Below are 19,879 nucleotides of genomic sequence, written 5' to 3' on the forward strand. Positions count from 1 at the left end.
ATCATATTATTTGCTGGAAACAATTGAATTGTGAGTGGAGTACTTGTATTCCAAATTCCATTTGTGAATGTCCTTAAAGAGTTACCTTATTATAAGATAATTGAGTGTGGAGAAACAAGAGCATTCAATGTCACACAACAGTGAAATCTTACTTAAATCCATCATATGCTATACTTAGCTGGTATATTTGTTTCCAATTCAAGCAAAACTTGCATTTAACTCACTTCAGGTTTTCTTCTCAAAAATTTTGTTACCTGAGTAAAATCATAATCCCTTTAAGTAAAAAGTATTTACATACAGCAGCCTCAATCATTTCCTCAGCTAAGAGGCATCTTCTTACACAGGAATTAGGGAAATCAGTATAGAATAACCTTATAGCCAAAGTACTTGAAACACATGGAAACTATGTAACTTCAAATGCTTAGAGAGTGAACATCCCCATTCTCTGCAATGAGGCTGTGCAGCCAGATGTTGGTAAGTAGTTTTATAGAAGAAAACATGGTGAATATTTTGCAGTCAATTTAAGTTTACATAAATGGACTCAAGAACTAAACTAAACATCATAGCACCAAAATAGATGAAGAAAATAAATAGTAAATAGAAAATGCTGTCTATTGGCAAAAATGTGTAGGACAAAGTATGAATTGGGTTAGATTTGGACTAAAGTTTATAATTTATTTCCCTTAGTATACATTTTTTAAAATTATTATATATAAATATAAACGTTATATATATGCTTGTATGGATAATAACATGAATATATCACTTTTATTCAAAATACGCAAAATATTAAAGTACCTGAAATATCTTCTGTCAAGAGAGAGGTATAGAATAGCATATCAAAGAAAAATAATATTATTTGCTGCAAATATAAATAGCTATCAAACTATAAAGATGGGGTATGAAGAACTTGAATACATACTAGAAAGCAAAAAATTCAGTGCTTATTTTTTCTATTATTTAATATTCAGGAAAAAGACTGGAGGAAGCAAAAATATCAGTTCCAATGAGCACATCTACAGAACACTACCATGCCTAAAGGAGGAATTGTGAAAAGATAGAAGATTATACAATCCAGAGGATCAAGAAATTTGTTATGAAATTGTTATTCTATTAGTTGTTAGTAGATTTATGTTAAGTCTCACAATGTAAATGCCTAAATCTCAGTTGAACAAAGACAACAACAATAGACTTGTCTAAGTGAACTGGGGAATGACCATGAGGTCTCAATCCCACACAAAAACAGCAGGCAACTAAAGAATGCTAATAGTGGAAAATAATCCTGGGATGAGTACTCCATCAGTTGTTCAATACTAAATGGTCAGACCTGCAAACATCACTACAAGATCACATTATACCGGCTGAGCAGGTTACACTTAGAAATTTGTATGTATACATACACATACACACAAATGCACATGCATACACATACATAAGGAAATATGTGTGTACAACAGAATGAAAAATGTTAATGAAAGAAGAGACTGTGCATTGAAAGAGAACAAGAAGTTTATGGGAAGATTTGGAGGGAGGAGAGAGAGGAGGAATATATATAATCATACTGTAATCTCAAGGATAAAATAAAATAAAAAGAGCAGTAGATACAGTATTAGGAAAGAACAAATTTGAATATGAAAGCATAGGACTGTTAGGACAGTCCAGCTATTCTTCAGCTGCAATGATGGTCTACATCTCCATTGGTACTGAAGCCTATAGGATCTAATACTTCATGAATGAACCCTAATGTGAGTTATGAGGATATCAGATGGATTCATTTGTATAAACAGACCAAACTGGTGAGGGATGTGGGGTACAGAGAAAGCTTATAATATTAAAAGACATGTATAAATACAAAGAACAAATAGCAAATCAAGAAAATGAAGCACAAATTTAGTTTGGGACTTGGTATTAATCCGAGTGTGACGATGACTAAGGCATCTAACACAGACCTTCTAAAATTGTAAAATCCCTATCACCTGAACTCTGGGAACCTGAGCTACCTTTTATCCCTTAGGTACCACACAAACCTTGGTTTTCTTCATTTACCTTCCATTGATGCTATGTTTGCTCTTTGTCTTCCTATCAAAACATTTTGTCGACTGCTGAATTTTCATTTCTGGAATCGTTACGGGTCTATTTCCTTTCTCTACAGACACAGTATGAAATGCTGGTTAAGAATATTTGTCTAAATTTAACTTGCATGCTGCCCCTGACTACTAAACAACCTCAAGAAAACTATTGCTATTTTCATGATCTTTGTTTTTTGTCACCTGCAAAATAGGTGCAATTGCAATATTTTTCTTATAGTAATATTAAGCATATTTATCTTAATCATTACTTGACAAATATTTCATATGCCTCTTAGAAAACAGTAGACTAGACACTAGAAAATGTTAAACATTATTACATAATTTAATTTATACATACTTTTCTTATTAAAGAGATTAAAATTTTTTGAGACAATGTTAATTACATCTCAAAGTAGCCTTGAACTCACTCTGAGGTGAGAATAACGTTGGATGTTTGAATATTCTGACCCCATCTCAAGTGTTAGGACAGGAATGTACTGCCATGTTTCCAGGCTCACACATTTATGAGTAACAAACCCAGGACTTTGTACATGCTAAAGAAATCCTTTAGCAGGTGACCCACATGAGCTGTGGTGCAGTCAATGAAATAAAATATTGAAATTTGTGTATGCTCATTGCCTATTATAATGAAGAGACTATCATGTGAATATCTAATTTACTTGGCCACATTATTTTTTTATCTTCTTTTTTCTTCTGCTTCCTCCTGTTAGCCTTGTGGCTATCTCCTAGATGATGTCTTCTCTACTTTCTTATTATATGTCCTCACCATCTCTTCTCTCTCTCTCTCTCTCTCTCTCTCTCTCTCTCTCTCTATCTATCTATCTATCTATCTATCTATCTACACACACACACACACACACACACACACACACACACACACATATATATATATATATATCTTGCATGTATCTTTATGAGATATGTGGACTGAAAACAGCATGAGAGGACTGTTTTTCGGCCCCTTATTTGATTTAATTAATAAGGCAATCTTCAGTTATATATACTTTAAGAAGGAATCTTATATATTAATGTCAAAATTATTGTTTGACATTAATATTGGAGCAGTATATAGTGGTTTATGCCTAGAAAGCCAACACTCAGGAGGCTAAAGGACAAAGGTGTCATGACTGATATCAAGCTGGACTACATGACATGGTAGTGAATAGATGAATAAGTACTCCCAAATAAATATTGAGAAAAGCCTTAGCTTGAATTTAAACATGCAATGAGTGTTTGCTGATGCCTCTCTGTGACATTGTTTATCAGAGGTCAAAATGAATACTTTAACAAGAGCTTCAAAGATAGATAGTTCTACATCAAAAGGTTTAACTTTACTTCTTTACTAGTTACCTTTGAGTTGGTTAAACCTTGTACTTCCTTAAAAATGTTTAGTTCAGTTTGTGGATCAAGCAACTTACTGCATATTGAGAGTTTATGACCACAATTACTGCAGCTCAGGACTTTACACTGGGTTGTTTATTGTATGAAATATTAATAAAGGTAAGAAATTTATTCTTCCAAAGAACATGTTTAAATATAATTAGACCACAGAAGAATAAACCCTAGTATGTTCTTGTTATATTTCACAAATACATATCTAAATATTTTTATCATTTTAATACACTCAAAATATTCTAAGTATAATGAGATGTCAATTTTTAAGTAATATAAATTATTAACTATATTATTTTAAATAAAATGGATGGCTTTTGTTTAATTTTTTAATTCAGCTAAATTTTAGAAAACATTGTACTTCTTCAAAGAGTTTGTTTTGGAAAACTAGGAAACAGTTGTGATGAAGAGGATCAACCAGAAAAGAAGGTTTATTTGGCATACAATTCCAGGTTTCAGTGCATCATTGAGAAATACCACGAAAATAAATCAATTGGAATCATAACACATTGATGATTAAGAGCAAAGGGAACAAATAAATCCTTGGTACTTGCTTGTTACTAAATTTACCTGAACTATATAGTTCAAGGCTCAGGCATGATGAAATTGTGCCCACAGGGAGTTGGATCTTCCCTAATCATGCAGCCATAAAGACAGTTCCCCAAAGAGATCTCTAAAGGCCACCCTAACCCAAAAGATTCTGGGTTATAGCAAGTTCATATTTAATTACTTTTGTTCTTAGATAACTATATCCTTATGAGGGAGAGAAAGAAAGACAGCAAGATTTGGTGGGTGGGGCTATCTGGGCAGACTTTGGGGCACAAAAACCAGAGTCAGAATATATTTTATTAAGAAAACTTAGATTCAAAAATACATAAAATGAGTAGCATAGACACTAATGTAAAAAAAATCATAATGTTAAGAAAGCCAAATGATATATCTACCAATGAATAAAGTCAAAGATGAAAGAGGAGTAGGAAGGACTGAACAGGCACTATTACCCTTAGCCCAAGTTTTAAAGAGCCGTCTCACACGCTCATCCTTCCACTCCATGCAGCAACAGCAGCAGCTGCCATTCCACACAGCACAAAATGAGCCTGATTTCCAGGTGGCCTCCATCACTGGAACAGCATTAAATTACTATTTAAATGTTCCAGGAAGTGTAACATTTCTCAAATAAGAGTCCTATACAACTGAAATTCTGCCGACACCACTAAGAAAGGAAGATTCAAAGCTGATATCTGCCAAGCGCCACAAGCATCCAGCACTCCGAGGTTCTCTAAATGAGCCAACAAATGATAACAAAGCTAATTTTATCACAGCACCAGGGGAAAGGAAGATTTTCTATATGCTCTTGCTATTAACTGCTATGATATTCAGAAACTATTTCCCATTAAGAGATAAGCACAATGAGAAAGGTAGGTTTTAATATACAACACGGAATGTGGAAATAAAACCAGATATAACAGAATTCCAGTATAATAGAATTTGCCACAGTCAACTTATTTGGTGAGGTTACAACTCAATTTCATATCCCTACTCTGCTGGCTCATAAAAACTTTCTGGAAAGCTCTTTGCCACTAAAACTTTTCATATTTGTTGCCAAGTAAATATGAATGATAAACATAAAATATTTTTTATTTTAATAATTTTCTTCCCATGCGTCCAAGGATAGTTTCTCATACACAAGCATGCATACAGGGAGCATTGGACATTTAAGATGAAAGGGGATCCTCATGAAACTCCAGGGTCTTGCTCTGGACCCTTCACCTTCCAAAGAGTCAGAAACTAAGGAACTTTAGAGACTGGCAATGAATCTCAGCAAAGAACAACCTGAATTTTAAAATCTATCTAAGATATCTGAAGCATCCTTATACAGACCAGAGCCAAGCGAGAGCTGATGATATTGAATTGTAGGCCAACTCAGACCACAGTGCATATTCTACTAAAATGGCACAAAATCATAAGCTTTAAAAGAATTACTGCATTTTTGATAACGTGTGTGTGTGTGTGTGTCTGTGTCTGTGTCTAAGAAAGTAAAGGACCCAGTCTGGATCATAACTGACACAGACGGCTGAAACCTGATCCCCTCCTCCTCCACTAAATAGTAGTAATGAGCGCAGTCTATATCATAACTGACACACAGACTGTTGACCCCAGATTCCCTCCTACTGCACTGAGCATTTTACCTCAGGTCGAGATATTGTTTAATTATTCTCCTGAGTCCTGTATTAATCAACACAGGTCATGAACCAGACAACTCCAGATGATCCCTATGTCCCAATGCCACCAGTTACTCAAATCATCACTCCCAAACTCTTTATACTCTCATGCTTTGCCTTTTTCCAAGAAACTTCTGCTTATTTCTTTCTTACGTCCCCTGCCCATATTGATGTTCTTCTATGTGACCCTGTGTAGCTTGCTGCGTCTCTTGCTCTGGGAACTGAGAATGGGATCTTATCCCTCTACACCTTGCCTCTTTCTTTTCACAGCTAATACTAACAATGATGTAAACAAACACAAATTCCTTATTTTCTGTGTGCCTCCTCTTGCTTCATTAGCAGAAATGCACAATTGGGTTTCACCAATAAACCAGACACAGCATATGTAGAAATATTATTCTTTTCCATTTTCTTTGGTACTACAACTTCTTTCAAAATTCCTTTGATAATCCAGGAAGAATATTTAGCTCTGTCTCTGTCATCATTTTCCCTTTCCCTTCTATAATCTGTCAAACCTAAAGATCTTTATCTTCCTTGAGATAAAACTTCAGCTCTCCAGCAACCAAAGTTCACCTAGCCAAGGGTGCCAAAAATCTCGCTGGTATAGCAACTTGTGTAGAGGAATAGGGAGGACATGTCTTGCTCTTAGTGGACAGTGACTTTATTCACCTTTGAAACTCTAGTTGTCAACTAAAGAGAATTATACTGTGAAAAATGTTCATAGCACATCCTTGGGAAATAACACTGCATGACCCCTTTTCTTTAAGCAGTAGTCTTCTAAGACATCAGTCCTGCCCAGTCCTAGAGGTTTTATTAACTAGAATCCATGTGAGTATCTTGTACAATACAACACAGAAAGAGCTATAGATTCTAGGTTCTAAACAGAGCTCAGGGGAATGTGCTCTCGTTCCAAATGTGTTCTCCAAACAAATGCTCCACCCAGAAGAGGTTATTTGTGGTTGAAAATTCTGTTTCTAAAACAATTTGGTCATTTGGATATTGAAGTGAGGCGTCTAAACACGTTCATTCTCAGTCTCCATTGATTGGAAAGTCAGAACACAATAGTATCAATGGGTTGTGGAGGGATATCTGAAAGTTAGTGTAGGCATATAGCTGCCAGGAAAAAGAAAACCTAATATAATGTCCCAGAACAAACTATACGGGTAGTAAAAGTACCAACACTCTTTATGCTGTGAAAACCACTGGTGAATAAAGAAACTGCTTTGAGCCAATAGCAGAGAAAACAGAACAGAGGTAGAAGGGGAAAACTAAACTGAATGCTGGAAGAAATGGGCAAGTAAGAGAAGCCATGGAAATGGCAATAGAGACAGATATGCCTGAACCTTGCCAGTAGGCAATGAGCATGGTAAAATATAAAATATTGGAAATTGGTTAAATTAAGATATAAAAGCTAGCCAATAAGAAGTTAGAGCAAATAGGCAAAGCAGTGATTTAATTAATACAGTTACTGTGTGATTATTTTGGGAGTTTGGGCTGCCAGGAAACAAACAAGTGGCCTCCTACTACAAACATACCTAAACCTCTACTATGTTGCTTAATATGAATGGGACTTGCAACTTCTTCCAAAGCAGCATTTCTAATAGATACAGCATAAGCAAAAGCATGGTAGGAAGACCAAAGACTGTGGTAGAATTCATATTTATTCAATACCTGATGTGATAATTTGGTGGCATTGCAAGCAAATGTGTTCTTTTATTTTCACTTAGAACAAAGCGCTGTCTGTGGATAAGTCTAATATTTTGTACCATCAGGCTAAGTCTGCCTCAAGGTTTCAAAGCTGCAATGAAATGCTAGGTTTATAAGGCAACTTAAAGGGACAGGAGTCAGACCTTAAGCTGACAGAACTCTGTAAGTGCACAGAGGGGCACAGCCTCTCTCCTATGGGAAACTGGGTAATCTGGCAGGAAAATCTGGTTGTGACCCTTTATAAGGGTAGTGTGAGGGACTCAAGAATGAGGAAACTGTTCCAGCCTTCTAAGACTCTGTGTGAATCTGCATTCTCTCCTCCCTAAATTGTTTTCCTAAGGGAGTCAGCTGTCTGGGGAGACAGGCTGTCTCAACAGGCAATATTTTCTGTTCTGATCAATAATGTCTGAGCAAAGTCATCTGTAATCTCATAGGAATCCTGTTTTGCAACCAACCCACTCTATCATCAACTGTTCATATTCTTGGGCTCTTTGCTAGGCACTCTGATTTCTTTTTTATGGATCCATTGAGCAAGAAGAGGGACAGCAGCAGAAAGAGGCCAATACCCATTTGAAAATGAAATAAAGAAGTCTAGGTCCCTATGAACACACCTCTGGTGGAATTATTTTCCTGCTTGTGAGTCTTTACACACTAAGACCCTTCTGAGATGAACCCACACATTTCTTCCCTAAAATTCCCTCTCACCCATTCTACCATCTTATGTTATAAGTTATTGAGCATCTGAGGAAACAGTGGACCATTGTTCTCCATTTGAGGTTCCTGATCCTTCTACTCAGGGTGGAAAGAAGGTATATTTTTGACTGGAATGATGATGTACTCCTGCCACCTTTTCGCTTTTGATATTCCAGTATTTAATACCTGAGGGTAGACTATTGCAATTCCCCATTTATTTAAGTACTACCATACAAAAGAAGCAACTTTTCTCCTCCTTTGTAAGTGATCTTGAATGTTTAGGAAGGCAATAATCAAACAAAAGTGGGTCCATGTGGTTACATTTAAACTCTTCAATCCCTAATATTTCATAAGAGCTATGCAAAAGCTTTGAATACAATACCACATTGCAACTCACAGATTCAAACCTTGAGTTTGCTTTGGTTTTCCAGACCTATGAGGAGAATTGATATGATATTCTTTCATCTGGAAGCAAAAACTCAAAACCCTAATTTTGCCTTGAATGTAATACTGACTCTTGCAAGCCCTCTCTTTAAATTTGAGCCATGTACTAAAGTTAAAAGAAATCAGCTCACCATACTGTCTTTTAATCTTATTTCATTCATCCAAGAATGAATGTTGATTAAGAGTGGAGACTATGATATCATGGTTATAATAGTTTTAATTCTGGCTGTGTTACTCACTAGATGTGGCCATGGGTAAATTATTAACCATTTCCAGTGTACTCTATTCACATTTTAAGCAAATGAAGGCAATAATAGACATCTGTTAAGCAAATCTCCACAATTCCTTTTAGGACAGAAAGTAGCACAGAACAAATACAATGCAAGTTTAATGTTACATTTTTGTTTAGACTATCAAGCCAGCAATGAGCCACATCTCATAAAGTGCTTACCTAGACATCTGAGTTACCCTCTGGTTATAGCTCATTTGATTGATTGGTCCTTAAAGACTAGCTGGTAAGGATTGAATGTAAAGTATCCCCCATACACAGGCTCATGTATGTGAATACCAGTTCTCCAGAGGATTGTTGTGTTTTAGGAGGTGGTGGAAACTTGTGGACAATGAACTTTCCTGGAATGTGTAGGGCTGTGGTGGCTAGTTGCCCCATTTCTTATTTCTATCATTCATTGCCTTAATTAATCTGCTGAGATGTGAGGTATCTCAGCCACATGCTCCCACCACCATAAACACTACCATGCTGATTATAAAGCAAAATATATTCTTCCTCCCATAAACTGCTTCTCATCTGGTGTATGGTCATAGCAACAAGAAGAAAAGCTAAAAGAGAAGGGGCACATCTCAACCTCTAGGCACTTATCTGAATGAAGTCAAATAGTTTCTCATGCAACCACTACAAGACTTATAGTTAGAATCAGAGAACTGTTGAACTGGCTACCATAATCTTTCTAAACTCTTAACGCTGTCTTCAGAATTGTTGGCATCTTCAGCAATTCCCCTTTCTGTTACAGTGAGAATTTTGCTTTTAAGTCTGTTTTATTTTCAGTGTTCAAAGAGCATCTACTAAGTGCCAGACTCTTCTATTCCATAGCTGCAGTAATGATTTATTAAAGTCAATGTCTTTTTAAAACTTTTATTACGTTTATTTATTGTGCTGTGGTTCTGAGTGTATAGACTATCTGATAAGATGTGTATGCTGTGATGGTATGTGTATGTGGAGCTCAGAAACAAGCTAGAGGAGTTAGTTTTATTACATGGGCTGTAGGAAGTAGCCTTGTTCTCTCAATCTTGTTTGCAAGTGCCTGAGATCTTATTCATTCTTCTGGCCCCAAAGCCATGTTAATAAGTAACATATAGCATTCAAAAATGTGAAGAGTAATCTAAGAAAGAGGGAAAGAAAGCCCTATTACAAATTTCCATCCAAACCCCATCTGCAAAAGTGACATGAGCAAAGATTCAAAGAACCAGAAATAGCTTTTAGTTTTCCTGTGGAAAAGTATTCCACACAGAAAGAAGAGCAAATGGAAACTTAAGACAGATTGTGTTTGGGGTATTATGCAAGAGAAAGAGGTAATGACCACCTGAATATAAAAAACCTGAAGAAAGTATTTGTTTGTGTGCATGCATGTACATGTATATATCTGTGTCTGTTTGTAGAGTAGGAGGAGAGGGTAAAAGTACACAAGGGAGTATAGGTGCCTACAAATGAAAGAAGAATGTATTGGATGTCTTAGTGCCAGAGTTTTGTGTTATAAACCATGCAATTACAGTGCTGTAGATGAAACTTCAATCCTCTGCATGAAGATCAGGTTTTCTTACCTAGCAAAAGTCTTTATAGCCCTTAATTCGTTCCTTTGGCTTTGTATGAAGAATGCACACAATGATCTGGCCAGTAAATGTGGAATAAGGTAAGAGATATCTTTTTTATAATTTATTTATTTATTAAAGATTTCTGTCTCTTCCCCGCCACCGCCTCCCATTTCCCTCCCCCTCCCCCAATTAAGTCCCCCCCAGCCCGAAAAGCAATCAGGGTTCCCTGTCCTATGGGAAGTCCAAGGAACCCCCACCACCATCCAGGTCTAGTAAGTTGAGCATCCAAACTGCCTAGGCTCCCACAAAGCCAGTACATGCAGTAGGATCAGAAACCCATTGCCATTATGATCCCATAGTCAACAAGTGTTATTGACTTCAACCTGTCTGGTACTGCCTAAAGTAAATTCCAGGGAATGAGTAAATGGAAGAAGGAGGATGGTGTTTGCTACAATGAGAACATGTTTGAAGCAGAAAGTTTATGGAAGAGATAAATGTGCAAAATTACACATTTTTGAGAAGTTGTATTGAACTGTATCTACTGGTACACAACTGCATAGATAACTGTGGAAACATGAAACAGAATGTAGGAGCTTTCCAGACATGAAGTAAAAATGTCATTTGCAGTGTATTTTCCTTTTTAAAACTTTGTGTCTGGTGTGGGAGGTCCTTCTGTCTATGTGTTGCTTTAATTAGTTAATGAATAAAGGAACTGTTTGGGCCTATAGCAGAGTTATAGGTGAATAGAGCTAGGTGGGGGAAACTAAAGTAGAATGTTATGAGGAAGAAGAGCAGAGTCAGAGAGAGTGATGGAGCTGCTGGAGACAGATGCTGGAAAAATTAGCCAGTAAGCGACTGTCACGTGGTGATACACAGATTAATAAAAATGGGTTAAATTAACATATAAGAGTTAGCCAACGAGAAGTTAGAGCCAATGGACCAATAGAAGTTAAGCAGTAATTTAATTAGTAGAGTTTCTGCGTGATTGTTTTAGGTCTAAGCTAGCCGGGTGTCCAGGAACCAGCAATCAGCTCCCCTCATCCAACATGTGTCATTTCAACTATTTTCAGCAGTTAAGTTATTAGAAAATTTTGCTACATAAAGCCTTTAGAAGATGCAAAAGACATTGTCAAGTCAAAGTTGAAGAAAGCAATTTTCACAAAGAAATTCTGTAAAGATTGTAACTGTTCTGTTCTATTCTCTAAGTAGCCCCACATTGCCCCATCTTATTGATAAATGACATAGGAATAGCTGGATTCTTCTAAATACAAAGTATATTTTAAAGATACATGCACACACACTACACAGAGTCATACTACACACAAAAAACACATACATATTAAGCACATACACATACTTTATATACACATACAGCAAAGACATATACATGCAACAGATACATACATAAATACACTATACACATATGTACTACACACATTTAAAACACATGTACATACTCCTGATTTGGACCTTGAGATTTCTGTCCGGTGTATGTACATGAGTTTTAAGTGTGTGTAATACATATGTGTATAGTGTATTTATGTATATGTCTGTTGCATGTATATATAAGGAGAGAGAACACGAGCAAGGAACTCAGGACCGCGAGGGGTGCACCCACACACTGAGACAATGGAGATGTTCTATGGGGAACTCACCAAGGCCAGCTGGCCTGGGTCTGAAAAAGCCTGGGATAAACCCGGACTAGCTGAACATAGCGGACAATGAGGACTACTGAGAACTCAAGAACAATGGCAATGGGTTTTTGATGCTACTGCATGTACTGGCTTTGTGGGAGCCTAGGCAGTTTGGATGCTCACCTTACTAGACCTGGATGGAAGTGGGTGGTCCTTGGACTTCCCACAGGTCAGGGAACCCTGATTGCTCTTCGAGCTGATAAGGAAGGGGGACTTGATCGGGGGAGGGGGAGGGAAATGGGAGGCAGTGGCGGGGAGGAGGCAGAAATCTTTAATAAATAAGTAAATTAAAAAAAAGAATTTATGTGAGACAACAGCAAGCTGTGGAACTTATAAACAACAGAAAAGCATTGGTGAGATCGAATAGATCTTTCCCATAAGTGTCTTTTCGCCAAAATTTTGTTATATTTATATAACAAATATATAAATTTTGCCTTTCTGGAAAAAAAAAGAAAAGAAAAAAATCATGATATTTAGAACATAAGGAAGAGACATTGGTAACTAGACTGCAAATACCAGTCACTATTACTAGATCTTTACCATTAAAGGGACACTGCCATAAAAATAAGCATTTATATTATCATAATTGAATTTTTTCAATTTTAAACTGTTATTTTATATTGCTTGATTTAGTGCAAAAATTTTGCTTTCTGGCTTTAAAACTTATTTTGAAAAATTAGTAATTAAAGTTATTTAAAAGATTATCAAGTAGATTACACATGTACAATAACTAGGATTCTACTAGCAAAGCCATGATATTTATAGTTAAATTCTATAATCATACCAGAAAAACTGTTTCAAACAAGCAAATATCATCCATCACTTTTATTTGAAGAAAATAGAATATGAAACTGTGTAGGTCTTCCCATTTTTATCAGTGTTTTAAATCAATGATAATATTAACAATAAACATTAAATTATTATTGCTTGCCAATATCATAGTGACTTAGGTATGCTGGTTGGTTTTTGTCAATCTGACACAATAGTAGACATACCTAGGAAGAAGAAACCTCAGTTGAGAAAATGCCCCAACAAGATTGGACTATTGACAAATCAGTGAGGCATTTTCTTTACTATTACCCCCTTAGGGTGATGTCTTTGATGGTATTTTTAAGTAACATCAAGTGCACAATCAAAATCAAACATCACACTAGCTGTCTGTGGTACATATACCCAACAGAACATTTTCTATTCTTGAGATAGAAGGAAGATATGTCGGTTGCAAGAAATTTGATACAAAAATAGAAAACCATGCCAAGTAAATTTCCATAACCAGAATGACCATAATAGTTTTTGCTTGTCTATATTTCTAAATTTTATATAGATATACAAAATCATGCATGTAGGGCATGAACGTGGAAATAAAATATTCTGGAGGGAAAAGGGAACTATTGTACATTATATACACTAACTGAGCCAACAGTAAGATCATGTTACTTGCCTCTGAGTAAGAAATTCTATTCCCAACACTTACACGGTATAAGAAAATTACTAACTTCCTCAAGTCATCCTGTGATGTTCATACATGTACCATAAAATATGGTTCATACATACTTATACATATACATGAGATAAATATGTTTAAAATTTTTATATTATACAGCGTTCTACTTGATGAATATACACAATAAATATTTTCAAAAAGAAAAAGAAAAAACCATTAAAAAAAACTGGGTTCAATAACTTTAGCCAACAGGAAAACACAAAGATTCCATTTCACCCCCATGAGAACTGCAAACATCAAGGAAAACATTAGCAAATGCTGGTAGGGACGTGAGGTTAAAAAACAAAAGAATCCTTATACACTGTTGGTAGAAATGTGAACTAGAGTCACTATAACCAAATCAGTATGGTGATTTCTCAAAATAATTGAAAATAGAATTATGACCTGGGTATTTACTAAAGACATAAAAGGCCAGGATACAGTAGAGATATCAGCATGCCTATGTACTGCTCACAATAACCTAATTATGGGATTAAACCATCTAAAGTATGTGGCTTCTGTACTTGTGCATTATTTATTTATACAGAAAAATAAAGACATTCTGTTTAAAAGAAAATAGATGTAAATGGATATTATCAGGTGAATTAAATAAGTCAAGCTCTGAAAGACAGGTGAAGCTTTTCCTTTCATATCTGCAGACAAAAATATAGACATAAAGGAGAAGGCTGATTATTAGGGAAGAGGAAGGGGGCAGCAGGAAAGGAAGGAGGTACATGCAAAATTGTTATACTTTGCATTTTTATTTATTCATTAAGAACTTCCCTTATGAATCTATGTATTTTGACCATATTCATTCTTTATTCTCCACTCCTTTTCTCCATATTTTCCCAGATCACCATCACATTCCTTCCCAACTTCAGATCCTTTTATGTTTACACCTCGCTAAGTGTGATTAGTGCCACCAATATATATTATATTAATGGAGCAGAGCAGTCCACTGAAACATGCTCAACAATTCTACCAGGGGACACACCCCTAAAGACAGGTGACTCTCCGTTCCTTGGCAACCATAAAATGCCAATAGCTCCTCAGCTAGGGCTGAGGTGAATGACGCTCCTCCCCAGTTCATGCTGGAATCTTGATTGTCCTTCTGTTCTGCAGGTCTTAGTTACATAACTACAACTGCTGTGAAATCATAGTGCAATACATCTGTCATGTCCAGATGGGAAGTCCTTCTGTATATGCGTTGCTTTTATTAGTTAATAAATAAAGCTGATTTTAGCCAATGGTTTAACAGAGCAAAGCTAGGTGGGAATTCCAAGCAGATAGAAGAGGAAGGAAAGCTGAGTCAGGGAGAAGCCATGTACCTGCCACAGGAGACAGATGTTTCTTCTGCAGCTTGCCAAAAATTTGCCAGTAAGTCACAACCTCATGGAGATTCACAATTTAATGTAGATGGGTTAGTTTAGGATATAAGAGCTAGCTAGAAATATGCTTAAGCTACTGACCAAACAGTATTGCAAATAATATAGTTTCTGTGTGACTATTTTGGGTGGGAACAACCAGGAATGAACAGCCTTGAATAACATCCAAAAGACAATAAAACTTATTATTGTATATGATTAATACGCTATTAAAGAGCATCCTAAGAAAACAGAAAATAATTATTGTTCCTCCTAATGACAATGAACAAGCCAAGAAGATTCTATGTATGAAAATAGAAAGACAACAATATGCACCATTTCTTCAGAGTAATGACCAGAAAGACAGGAGCAGATAATAAAACCAAAATTCACACAAACAACAAGGAGTTGAAGAATTGGGGGAAAACGCCATGAATCTATAACTTCTTCATCAATAGGTATAGCAAGAAGCTAAGTGAAAATAAAATAAAAGATTGTCAGAAATCATTTTAGTAGGAATGTGATTGATACAAGCAATCTTAACTTGGAAGGGAATACATTATTTTTCATGCCCATATTCTGAAGAGCATTTCCTGAGGGCTTAAGAGAATGGAATGGAAGATGGAAAATCTATAATTGAGAAAAATTCATATCCCACATGTGTAAGATGAATTAAAGGAAGTTGCCTAAGACATCATTGCAGCTTTTCCATTCTGACGAAGCTTCAAACTGCTTTCTTGGAAGCTGACAAGAAAGACAAGCAGGTTTCCACTGCTCGTGAAAAAAAAGAAAATTTAACTAAGTCAATATTGATGAATTATGGAAAGCAAAGGCAAAATCAATGTGGATATCTGTCCCAATAGCATCCCTGAGACTCTCACTAAACACTTGAGCACTGGTCAAACACTTTATTGTCAATTTCTAGAGGTAGATCTCAGGAAGGACCATTGCAGCCAATACACTCAGTCTTAGCAAAGAGGTCAAATTTGCAAATCTTGCGTTCCTCTACTGAGAGCATCTAACCTGTCAAGCTGATTGCTTTGGTTCCTAAACCTCAGACCCAAATTCTTTCCGCTTTGCATAAATGAGTGTTCACTGTCTAGCATGACTTTGTTTTAGCCACTGTCATCTGAATGGGGAAGAAAGAGAGAGGTTGACAGCAATTGCCAGTGATTAAGAAAGAAGAGTCCTTTAGTAAGGAATCTTTCAAGGCTCATTGAAAATATTTCAGCTTTCTTCCTCCAACCTTGAAAAGGAAAGGATGCATGTGCACATATTAATGAATACACACACACACACACACACACACACACACACACTTACTCACTCCCACTTACACACAGTAGAATTTGTATTAAGTCGTTGGACTCCAAAGCATAATTTTTCAATTATTATTCCCTGTGTGTCAAAAGAAAGAGCAAATAAATTTTGTTCAAAAACAGGCAATCTCAGGTACCCAGCTGAGTTTGAAAAGGAGAAAACAAGCAAGATTTTATTTGACTCAAAAGCCAAAGGCTTCTTTATAATGTATCAGTGCAAATGGTACTTAGTAATTTACTTTTCTGAAGACTAGCAGACAGGAATTCGCATAATTTTATTCTATGAGAGATAGAACTCATTGCCCATCAAAGAATATAAAAAGCATTATTGTTGTTCAAAAAATTATAATCATTCAGAAACATCATATATGCTAATTCAATAGATTATGCCAGATAAATACGAACAGGAGGTGTTCTGCTTCCTTCTCTCAGGAATAATTGACTGTCTTATACCATGTTACGTAGAGACTTGTTTTTGTTTTCTGTGGACTGCTTTGTCTCATCATCCTTAGTGTTCCATGAACCCTATCAGCAGATGATCAAAATAATTTTGCTTTTGCTTCTCCAAAGCTCGTAATTGTATTAGGAATAATGCATATTTAGGGAGCATGCAGAGCAATTTTGCATCCACAATACACACACACACACACACACACACACATATATATACATATATATATAATAGGATAATCAGAACTCATGATGTAGTCAGTATATGATTTAACATACAGATCTCTTTAAAATGACCATAGCTAATAAGTTTAAATTTTGCAAAAGTGCTCAATAAATCAATGACTTGTTACAAAATAATTGGGGAAAACTGAATATTTCATATTTTGGTTATAACTTTTAAAAGCCTACAACTGAATTGAATTAAAGAAAATGCATGGTTTTGCCTGAAAAGCTAATCTACTGTATCTGTCAAGTTGGTAAACATTAACTACTTACTCCTTCATACCACAGTAAGCTGCATGTTATTAATTCACTCCTTGTTCATTTGATGATAACACTGTATTTGGGTACCATTTACTTAAAAATTATCTTCACGTATTGGTTATTTCTTTTGGAAAGCATGAGACGTTTTTCATCTCTGTTGCTGTGATAAATGTAAATCAAGACAAATCTGCCAAAAACAAATAAAAAAAAATAAATGGTTTATTTTGTCTTACCATTCCAGTGAAGACAAGGCATACCATCAGTCAGGAAAAGCATGAAAACAAGACCAGGAAGCTGGCAAATCAATGCACAGGAAATAAACAGAGATAGCAGGAAGTGGGGCCAGGACATAAAACCTCAGATGGATCCCCAGTAACATATTCCCTCCAGCAAGGCTCTACCTTCTAAAGCATCTATAGCTCTTTCAAACACCATCTGAACCAACTGGAAACCAAAAATATAAAAACATGAGCCTACGGGGGACATTCCTCATCAAAGCCACCACACTTGGACTCCTTTATCAAGATTCATTCTAAGTTATTCATTATTAGAATTTGAGAGGCATAATGAGAATTCTGTGGGAAGGCAATTGTGCACTGGATAGGAATTGAGATCTTTAGCATGAATGTAATAAAGAAGTAAGCACTGAGGGTTCTTACTGTGACTGAAATCAAAATAAAATAAATGATGGAATGGCAATGGAGGAAGGATTTCCTCACCAGGTGCTTTGTGAATACAGAAACACACTGTAATTTTTTAACTGCCTATTTTCTGAAACAATTGGAAAACTTCCCCAGGAATGACATTAAGACAAAGAATTTGTAACACAAATCGTTAAGCCATAAGCATCTTTATTAAAAAGCTTCCCATTGGTGGCCCAATCAAAAGCAGCTGGTTTAACTGCTGGATAGCAATAGAAAATAAAATAAAATTTCTTTGGTAATCAAAACAATTTTTTCATATTTGTAACAAGTCTTTCATATTATTATTATTTAAAGCATCCAAAGGTAAACAAATCAGCTTAATTAATGCTGGCAATTTGGCTCTGACAAAAATCCAATCAGGTGTCTGCTTTACAAATGCTCTGAATGCTGTAGACATAGAGCAAGTCTATTCTGTGTGATTCTCGTGTACTCTGTATGATTCTCCAAGCTTTATTTCTATTATTTGCATGTGTGTGTGTTTGTGCGTGTGCACATGTGTGTAGGTGTGATGGGAGGATGCACATGTCACAGTGTAAGTGTAGTAGTCAGAGAACAACTAACTGAGAGGTGTGAGTTCTCTCCATGAACCATGTGAATCCTGGGGAAACAAAGCCACATCCTCAGGCTTGGCAGCAAATGCTTTTTCCTGTTAAACTATCTCACTAGCATCTTTTTCACACTGCAGACCTTAGAACTGTGAGATTGACTTATCTTTTGAAGTCTTTAAATATATATTAACTTACAGCAATATGATACCTTTTATAGAAAGAATACTGACACCTATTTGTACCAGGAAACAGAACTGACTTTAATTCATATAAGTGTAAATGAGAATCAGAAAGACTTTGGCTGCTCATGAAAAAAGAAAACTGTTTTCTTATTTTCTATGCATGTCTAAGAAAATAAACTTGCAGGAAGTTATATTTTTACCAGTTCATTATTTGATCATAATTTTTGCCCAATACACCAGCTTTTGTCTGCCCTAGAGAATTTATTGCCTGAATTACTTTTAGAACAAGCTTCAGTGTCCAGCGAGGAAGTAACTATTGGGATTTCTAAAGTTTGAGAAACAGACTCATTAGATCAAGTCTTCTCTGTCTTTCTTCAGCTCACCTGACACCCCTTAGGGGCAAGCACACCCCCATCAGACAGAGTGAAATTGTAAGTGCATGAGGCTGATCTTTTCTGGCTTCTATTTCTAGGCTCATTATTAAAAGTAACTACCACAGGGTGTTCTTCGATTCAACATGAGAGCAGAGAGATGCAGGGTCCCAACTCACCTAACATAGATATAGGAAAAAATAATATGTTCAGTGTATATCTTCCTGGATACTTACCTCTCATGTTCACTGCTATGGAGTTTATCTGGGAGATTCTTGGTGGACTTCCTGCTTGGAATATATTTTCATGGTGGATGCTATAAATTAATAACAACAGAAAAACATAGCACCTCCAGGGAAGAGCTTCTTCTGAGTTGCCAGAGGAAAAAGTAATTCTGATGATAACATAGAATTTATTGATCAGATTTGTACTCTGGTTAAGCCCTATAGGCTTCAATCTGGCTTTTAAGAAGAAAAAGCAATGGTTCCAAAAGGAGTGACATGGTGAGAAGTTTCTTCAAAGGCCACAAACATGTGATGATCCTAATGTAACTTGGGCACTAGGAGCAGCCCTTAGCATGTAGAATTAAGCCAAAAGCCATGGAAGACTCAGCTGTGACACTGATGGCTGATATGTCTCAGCTGGAGCAAGAATGGAAGCTGCCTCCAGGAGAAGAGGGGACCGCAGAGTAGAGGAGATCCTGGAGTGTCCAGAGCACAAAGCTTCATTAGAGACAGGAGCTGAAACAATATAGTGAAGGTAAGGAAGACAGGTTTGTTCTTAGAGACAACAAAAGAAACAAGGAACTACTCCAGCCATAGTTGGTAAAGAAACAGATCTCACTACAGCAACATAGCCATATCCCATTCAAATAAAACATGATCACTGATGTTTATTTGTTTT

The sequence above is a fragment of the Microtus pennsylvanicus genome, chromosome 8 (assembly GCF_037038515.1).
Source record: "Microtus pennsylvanicus isolate mMicPen1 chromosome 8, mMicPen1.hap1, whole genome shotgun sequence".
Taxonomy (NCBI): Eukaryota; Metazoa; Chordata; class Mammalia; order Rodentia; family Cricetidae; genus Microtus; species Microtus pennsylvanicus.